The sequence below is a fragment of the Micromys minutus genome (assembly GCF_963924665.1).
Source record: "Micromys minutus genome assembly, chromosome: X".
Taxonomy (NCBI): Eukaryota; Metazoa; Chordata; class Mammalia; order Rodentia; family Muridae; genus Micromys; species Micromys minutus.
Window position 1 is genome coordinate 105,915,081 of NC_137970.1, and position 9,435 is coordinate 105,924,515.

The 9,435-nt window shown below is 39.2% G+C and overlaps 1 pseudogene across 1 annotated transcript; it reads left to right on the forward strand.

The window, feature by feature from the left end:
• Window positions 1-8,325: 8,325 nt before the first annotated feature.
• Window positions 8,326-9,130, forward strand: LOC308415177 (melanoma-associated antigen B16-like; annotated as a pseudogene). The gene has a single exon. The product of its transcript is annotated as a melanoma-associated antigen B16-like (transcript).
• The last annotated feature ends 305 nt before the right edge of the window (window positions 9,131-9,435 follow it).

The following is a 9,435-nucleotide window of genomic DNA, read 5'->3' on the forward strand; positions in this document are numbered from 1 at the left end:
TATAATTCTGTCATTTCACTGTGACTCTCTGTTCATTTTCTGCTTTCATGATCTGTCCACTTATTTGGGTGGGTTGTTGAAGTCTCCCACTATTATTGTGTGTGGTGTAATATGTGCTTTGAGCTTTAGTAAAGTTTCCTTATCAATATGGGTGGACTTTCATTTGAAGAATAGATTTTCAGGGTTGAGAGTTCATCTTAATAGATATTTTCTTTGATAAATAAAATGTGTCCTTCCTTATCTTTTTGATAACATTTTGTTGAAAATCTATATTGTTCGATATTAGAATGGTCACACCAGCTTATTTCTTGGAACCATTTGTTTGGAAAATTTTCCAAGCCTTTTACTGAGGCAGGTTCTGACTTTGTTCTTGGGATGAGTTTCCTGTATGCAGCAAAATGCTGGGTTTGGTTTTCTTATCCATTCTGATAGTCTATATCCTTTAATTGGGGAACTGAGTTCATTAATGTTAAGAAATACCTAGGAATAGTAATTGTTGTTTCCTGTTTTTGTTGTTGTTAGAGGTAGAATTATGTTTGTATGCTTTTCTTTTTTGGGGTTTCTTGCAAGTATTTTACTTTCTTGCTTTTCCTATGTGTAGTTTTAATTTTGTGTTGGAGTAGTTCATCCATTATTCTTTGTATGGCTGAATTTGTGGTCAGATATTGTGTAAATTTAGTTTTGTCTTGTAATATCTTGGTCTCTCCATCTATGATGATTGAGAGTTTTGCTGGGTATAACAGCTTGAGCTGACACTTATGTTCTCTTAGGGTCTGCATGATGTCTGTCCATGAACTTCTAGTTTTCATAGTCTCTGTTGTGAAGTCGAGTGTGATTCTGATTTGTCTGCCTTTATATGTTACATGACCTTTTTCACTTACTGCTTTTAGTATTCTTTCTTTGCTTTGAACATTTGGTATTTTCACTATTATGAGGATTTTTTTATTCTTGTATAATCTACTTGGAATTCTGTATGCTCCTTGTATGTCCATGGCGATCTCTTTCTTTAGGTTAGAGTTATTTTCTTCTATAATGTTGTTGAAGATTCTTACTAGGGCCTTTTATTTGGGAATCTCAGCCCTCTTCCATACCTTGAATTCTGATGGTGACACTTGAGTCTCTGACTCCTGATCTGTTTCCTAGGTTTTCTATCTCCTGGGTTTTCTCCCTTTGTGATTTCTTTATTCTTTTTATTTCCATTTTTTAGATCCTGTATGGATTTGTTCAGTTCCCTACTCTCTTTACCTAGGTTTTGCTGTAATTTCCAAAGGGCTTGTAATTTTTTCCCTGTGTCCTCCTGTATTTTTTTATGCGAGTTATTCATGTGCTTTTCTAGACCCTCTATAATCAACATGAAGTATAAATTTAATTCAAAATTTTGTTTTCTTTTTTTTTCTGGTGCTTTGGGATATGCATTACTTGCCATTGTAGGTTCAGTGTGTCTTGATTTCTGTTGTTTAGGTTCTTGCACTTTTCTTTTGCCATCTCATTATCTGTGATGTTAAGTGACCTTGTTGTCTCTGACTCAAGCTTGTCTCTCCTGCGGGCCCATGGGCTCAGAAGGGAGAAGGCTTCTGGGTGCTGAGCTCTCTTTGGGCAGGCCCTGAGTCCTGATGGGTGTGGGCCAGCTCCAGGTCTGGGCGGAGGTGCAATGGTAACTATTCTTTTTTAAAAAGAGGAATGAACTGGTTCTGATACCCATCACTGATGACAGTGTGTAGAATAACTTTTATATTCGGGCACTTTTCTTTCCATCAATTAATTAATTTTATTACCATCAGCATTACCGTCCTCCTCTCCTCCCAGTCTCCCCTTCACTGCACCATTGATGACAGACAAGGACAGTTCAGTTATAGGAAATGGTTCCGTAGACAAGTAGCAATTTTGGGGTAGCCCCCACTCCAGTTTTTGGGGGAACCAAATAAACACCAAGCTCCAAATCTGTTATGATATGCTGAGATATCCCAGGTCCAGCCCATCCTCCTATTATGTGTTTCCATCTCTAAGAACCCCCAAGGTTCCATGTTCGTTGACTTCTTGTGTGGTCTGTATCCCCTCCACATAATAAAAATGTGTTATGTTGGGTTGAGATTTACTTATCATAGTAATTAATTAGCAAAGAAAAACATAAGATATGAAACGTCATGATCTTCACTGAAGTTAGGGAGTTAAAAAACATATGTATATTACTAATCCTATTTTCCAAAGTTAAACCTAAAAGCAGCCCAGAGTGCTAGACAAAAAACAAACAAAAAAAAAAAAAAAAAACAAAAAAAAAAGAAGGAAAAAAAAGAAAAAAAATAAACTAATGGAGTAAATAATAAAAGGAGAAAATACTTAATGCCAGGATGACCATCTATATAGAGGAAATCATTTAAACCTCATAAAATTATAATCACGATCTTTGACCTGTAGAAAGTATGTTAATAATGAAGTTTGCACAAAGCGGTAAACCCGGTAGATGAAGAGAACAAATTATCAGTATGTGTTGTAGCTGACACTCCCCACACTAATCTGGTACATGTCTACATATTAATTATACTATGCTTATTTCTCAAACCGTGGCGAAACCATGACAACACATATCCTGAAGCAACACTGTAACTAGTCAAAACTTTGCTAGAATATTACCTAGGAATCTCTACATATGAGGTTAAAAAAAACAATTAAAAGACGCACAATGAAGAATTCTGCAGACAAAGAACCGAAGACATATAAAAATCCGCGGGTTTTGCAGAAGCCCATGTAACAATGCAGAAGAAAGAAGCCTCACCTATGCCAGGGAGCTCAGGGATATGTGCACTGGTGGTACGGCCCACCGGAAGTGATATCACAGAGAGCAGAAGCCTTGCTTGGAGACCTGGGAAGCTGCTGAGGCTGGTATGCAGCCAAGTTGGAAGAGAGCTGGGTTGTTTCAGGTACTGCTGATCGCTACGAACGTGACCATAAATTAGTGTGTGCGGGATTCTCGTGCATTGAACAGGCACCTGCAGGGCACTGACCCGAATCTTGTTTTCGCCAGCAGGGCTTCATGGGGCCGTCTCTGGACTGTGGTAAAATGTCAATTTGTAATAAACCACGGGTTGTGGTTGGAGGCCTGGCTATTACGGAGGAGTCAACTTTAGAAGAATTCTTCTGGGGAAGGATTAAGGAGTCAGATTTCGTTCAGACATAAGCTTTGATAATGCTTATAGGAGTCAGAATACAAGCTTTGATAATGCTTATAGAAGTCAAAATATAAGCTTTGATAATGCTTATACGAGTCCAAATATAAGCTTTAATAACAAAATATAAGCTTTAATAATAAAATATATTAAAATATAGTCCCCAGGTGAATTTTTGGGGTTCTGTCTGCTGGAAGTAGCCACAATATCTTATGCTTTTGGTCTGTTCAGTTGACATTGTAGTGTTTCCATTTAATAATTTTTAAAACAGATTTATTTAGCCAGGTGGGGACGGTACATGCACTTGGGAGGCAAAGGCATGCAGACCTTTGTGAGTTTGAGGCCAGCCTTGTGTACAGACTGGAGTCCAGGACATCAAAGACTGTTCCAAAGAGAGACGCTGTCCTGAAAACAAATAAAAAAACAGACCAAACCAAACAAACCAGGACAAAGTTTGAAGTAGATATATTATAATATATATAATATATTATATACAATTAATAATAATATATAATTTATGTTATAAATAATTATATAATATATTATACTTATATATGTTATATATTATATATGTTATAATATATAGAATCTACTTAGTCAATGTTACTTGGTATATATATTAAAATATATATAATCTACTTAGTCTCTTTAATGTTCCTTATATTATAATGTATGTTTTCATCACTGACCAGTTACATTTGGAAAACAGGTTAATGCCCTTTTCCCAGGAGAAGATGATTATTCCTGCTCAGCATTCCTTAGTAACCTCTGTGCAATGGTGTGGCCCATAGGCTTTTCCCCACTCACTCTTGTACATCTCTAAGTTTTATCTTATTCAGCTCCTATTGGTGACAATTTATGGGTCTCTGGCACTACTAGGAGATCACAGCCCACAGAAAATTCTCTGATCTTCTAACTCTTAAAATCTTTCTTTCCCCTGCTCCATAATGCACCCTTAGGTGCTGGGGCAGTTCATGCTGTTCATTGGTTGGAATTTTCTGTATGGTTTTCCATCTACTACAAAGATAAGTTGGCTTGTTAAGGGGCGAAGATGAAACTTAATTGGTGGGTTTAAGGACAAATGTTAAAATTGAACTTAGGAGTTATGTTACTAAGCTGGTTGCATGTTCCCGTCCAATAAGGATGATGAATTCATTGTCACGGGGACGCTATGTAGGTTTTCAAGCCTGGCTTTCCTCTTGTTAGGTGTGTCTTAAGCACAAGTAGACAGCTGTTGGCTAGTGCCAAGTGTATGTTTCACAACTGAAGCTTCAGTATCCTTTTGTTCTGACTGTGGTTCACAGGTGTCATCGCAGGGCAGGGCTGTTGTTCAACCAGCCCTTTGACAAATGCTTGGGTGATAGATATATTCCAGCAGTGTCATTGCTGTAGCCTCTTAGTGAAGTGCACGGCATCTTAAGTAACACCTGTCTCCTGACTTCCTGTTGCAGATCATCCTCCCCTCTGTTTAATAATCGAAGCCTACTTCTTGCTCCCCATGTGAGAGTTGTGTGTGTGAGTGTTGGACCATGTACTGGAACACGGATATAGTCTCTCAGGCCAAACTGACTTTTCCATCTCGAGTTGGCATTTCTTACCAATAGTTCTTCAAATAGAGATTTTTAGGTATATTTTGTTTGTTTGTGTGTGTTTTTTAATGTGTTTGATAAGTTCCTACCTTGTAGCTTGCCGTTGCCTGTATTTGGCTCTGAATGCCAAGTTGGTCTTCTTGAGGGTAAGGCAGCCCGTCTGTCCCTGCTGAAGGTTTTTGGTTTCTTTTCTTCAAAGTTCTCAGAGATGTAGGTTTATTGATTATGTTGTAGATGCACCGGTTGGAGCTCAACACCACAGTATGGTGTAACCGTGGATTCTTTATGAATGTAGTGTGACCAGTTTGGGGTTTCTCTGATGGTGTGTGTTGTAAAAGGAATTCATGATGCCAGTCGTGAAGACCCTTCGTTCGAGCAGACTTTTGTCCTGTGGCATTGCCGTCGGCTACAGACAAATTACATATTTAATTTGTAAAGTGTACCTTGGACTGTAGCTTGTGATTACTGGTCATTAATTCTGTTCTTAGAATTCACAGCTGCACAGAGCGGGCAATTTGATTGTTTTGCTCCTTTGGCGTGTGGTGAAGTCCCTTCAGATGACATGAGAAAGGGTTGTCAGGTAGGAGGTGTGTATGTCAGTTGGTGCCCAGGTCCTCTGTGTCACATGTCTGAAGTGTATAGTGTCTTTACCAATAGGGTCTCACTTTCAAGTCCGAGTAGAGAAAAACGGGCAATGACAATGACCAGTGCTGTTTGAAGAGTTGCATAGACCTCTGTGTTCATCAGGGTTTTACCACTGTGGAGAGACACTGTGACCAAGGCAAGTCTTACAAATGACAACATGTTATTGGGGCTGGCTTACAGGGTCAGTCCATTATCATGAAGGTGAGAACATGGCAGCATCCAGGCAGGTATGGTGCAGGAGGAGCTGAGAGCTCTACATCTTCATCCAAAGGAAGCCAGGAACAGACTGAGTATCCTCAGGCAGCTAGGAGGAGTGTCTTCAAGCCCACCCCCAGGGTAACACACTTTCTCTAACAAGTCCACAGCTTCAAATAATGCCACTCCCTGGGCCAATCATATGCAAACCATCACAACCTCCTTGACCTACAATTCACAGATAGATTTTCCATGCACAGTACTAGGGTTTAGATAGTATGTGGCTCTCGATGTGTCTGGTACCTGCATTGTATGTCCCAATACCGAACATAGTCTGTAAGATAATCTTTGACTCTTGGGATGACCATTATCACCCCACCAGCATAATTTTATTCAAATTATACATGTGAGTGTGTGTATGCATGTATGTGATTCTGTGTGTGTGTATGTGTGTGTGTATGTGTGTTTGTATGTTTATATATATATATATGTGTGTATGTGTATGTGTTTATATATATGTAGATATATATGTGTGTTTGTTTTTATATATAGATATATACATATGTGTTTATATGTATATAAGTGTGTGTATGACTTTGTATGTGTATATATATGTGTGTGTATATGTGTATGTGTTTATATATATGTAGATATATATGTGTGTTTGTGTTTATATATATATGTGTGTATGTGTGTGTATGTGTATAAATATATATGTGTGTGTGTATGTGTGCATATGTGTGTGTGTGTATGTGCATGTATGTGTGTGTGTTTATATATATATGTGTGTTTATGTTTGTATGTGTGTGTATGTGTATGTGTGTGTATATGATTATATATATATGTGTGAGTGTGTATAAATATGTATAAATTACTGTGTATAAATGTGTATAAATTTCATAATATGTATAAATTATGTAATATATTATATAATATATATTATATATATAATTATTTAAGTTACCATAAAATAATGTTTCCCTGTGTGTTTTTTATTTTTCCTCTAAATGTTATTTCTCCGATCTCTCTCCCCCCTCTGTGATTCCCTCACTTCTCCCCCCCAAATAAAACCTTTGCCCCGTTTGGCCTGTTACTCCTTTATAATCCTGTCTCCAGATTGCTGCCTTCAGCTCACGTTTCAATTGCCTTCAGTTGTGAAATTTAACTACAGTGTGAACTAAACCCTTTCTTTCTAAATGGCCTTTCGTCGTGTCTTTATTGCGGCATTGAAGAACCAGATGAGGAGAAATATTTCATGGCGTTTATTTGAAAGGATGTGTTAAGATGAGGTTGTCAATTATAGACTAAGAATTGTACACATGTGATTATTAAGGAACCTCTCTTTGAGAGACAGAGGTCCCCATGCCCTATGTTGTCCAATGAAATTGCTTATCACAGTGATTTTTTTTTGGTATTTCCTTAGCCCTAGAAGAACCTGGAAGGAGCATCTACAAAATATAACCTTTGTCCCATCCGTTTCTTTTTTAATTTTCTTTAATGAGCTGTTGCCTTTGATGGGAAGCCAGATAATTAAGAGGGGAGATTGACAGCTGCTTTTGGGATTTAAGGTAATTGATCTAGATCAGCATTGAAGGACACATTCACTTTAGAAAGCAGGTGGCTTTGCAATACTCACCTGTAATGTTAGGACCTGGATACTTACTAGTGAAGGACACTTTTTAATTAATTCCTAATCTTGAGTCGCTTTTTTAATTAATTAATTTTTTGTCCTAACCTTGAGTCATTAGTACAAGAAGTAACAGACTAGCAAGATTCATGTGCCTTCCATAGTTTTAGCAAGTGTATGTTAGGTTTGGGTAAGCGTTCGTCCTCTTCCTGATGGGAGTTTTAAGGACAAAGGTTTGTGGTCATAGACCCATGTCATGTCATGTGGCATAAAACATCCAAAATCTGAGGCAGGATCCTGAATGAAATCTGAGATATCTCCCTTCCCAAGAACACAGGTCTCCAAGAGACAGTTGTCACAGAGATAAGCTGGGTTTGGCCAGATAGATTTCTTAGAACCCACAGTTGTCCTGGGACATGGACCCTGGTTTTGGAAGGGAATTGAACTGGTAGCTATGGAAATCTAGAAAGTCCAGTTCAATCAATACTCCAAATAAAACCTAAAACTCAGGGCTCAAAGGCATCAGAATATCTGAATTAATTAATATAGCAGTACTCGGTTTCCCAACATGTCTGAGGAGGCCCTTGGTAAGACTCATAGACTGAGATATGTGGTTATTCCTTATTCCTGAAGATTGAAGATGTGATAATAGATAATTTGTTCTGAGAAAATTAGATTGTATCCCAGACACTACTCTTGGAAAAAGAAAGGACATTTATTGATGCTGATCGATACCCCAAAATGAGTGATCTCAACAAAGCTATGCCCATAATAGTTACAAATTGTAGCATGGGAAAAAAAGAAGCTAGATGAATTGAATGCCTTCAAGTTCCTCCCTGGTGTTGACAAGACACAAATATTTGGTGTGATACAACCAACAGCAGGAAATGGTCTCAAACATTATCAAAATGTTTGGTCTATAGCATGAATGAACCATCCATAGAGTTGAGTACAGGAGTGACCACAAATTAACTATTAACTACCCGTATACTCTGTTCATCCCTGCAGATAACTCAGATACAGACAGTCAAACTCACAACACCTCACTCCGTATACAGGGATCTAGGATGGCCAGTAGTTGAATATTGATAGAGGTAAACTTCCAATGAAGGGGAAACACCTGCTTTTTGGTCACCGAGAGGTACAGGGTGGCCCAGCCATCCCACCACATCAGCCAGATTTGTCTGTCATTGCCATAGATGGCAAAGTCAATTTCTTGGTGAATTACATGCTTGGTGAATCAAATACCAGGCGAGCGAGGTGCTGAGCATGAGTGACATCATGGTGCTCGCTGTCAGAGAAGATTCAGACCATTATCAGGAAATCCTTGTGAGAGCATCTGAGCGCATGGAGATGGTCTTTGGCCTGGGTTTGAAGGAGGTGGACACCATCAACCACTTCTACACCATCTTCATCAAATTAGGCCTCACCTATGATGGGATGAGCAGCCATGAGTTCAGCTTAACCAAGACAGGACTCCTGATCCTCATCCTGGGTGTCGTCTTCATGAAGGGCAACCATGTGACTGAGGAGGACATTTGGGAAGCGTTGAACCGGATGGGCATCTACCATGGGATGGATGATTTCATCTTCGGTGAACCCAGAGAGCTGATCACGTGTGAGTTTGTGATGGAGGGTACCTGGAATGCCAGCCACTGGGCAACACGGATCCCATGCAGTGTGCATTTGTGTGGGGCCCGCGGGCTAAGGAAGAAACAAGTAAGATGAGGGTGTTGGAGTTTGTGGTCAAGGTTCACGGGTCAGACCCTACTGCCTTTCCTTCTCAGTATGAAGAAGCGTTGCTGGAAGAAAAAGAGAGACGCCTTGGCATGATTTTACAGCATGTGGGCTTGAGTTCGGCCTGTAGTGAAAGTTCTACAGGAGTGAGCAGTTTTTCCTGTCACATCTAGGACAGGCAGACATGAGTTGACGGGGAAAATGCAGGGCCTGGTTTCATATATGGAGTGTGATCGCCATGGTTCTGATTGGTGTAAGTGTCCTGATGGTTTTCTTTTAAGCTTTGCCCTTCACATTTGAATGTGGTTGTTTTAAGGTACAGGGAAGGATGATTTCGTGAGACCTGCGACACCCATGGGTGACAGCCAAAATTAAAGTTAAAACTTTATGCTGGTTATTTTGTGATTTTTGTTTACTAAGACCTGGTTTTCACGCAGAGAGTTGAAGGTGTCTGTCTCAGCCCCCACCTTTGTGCAGT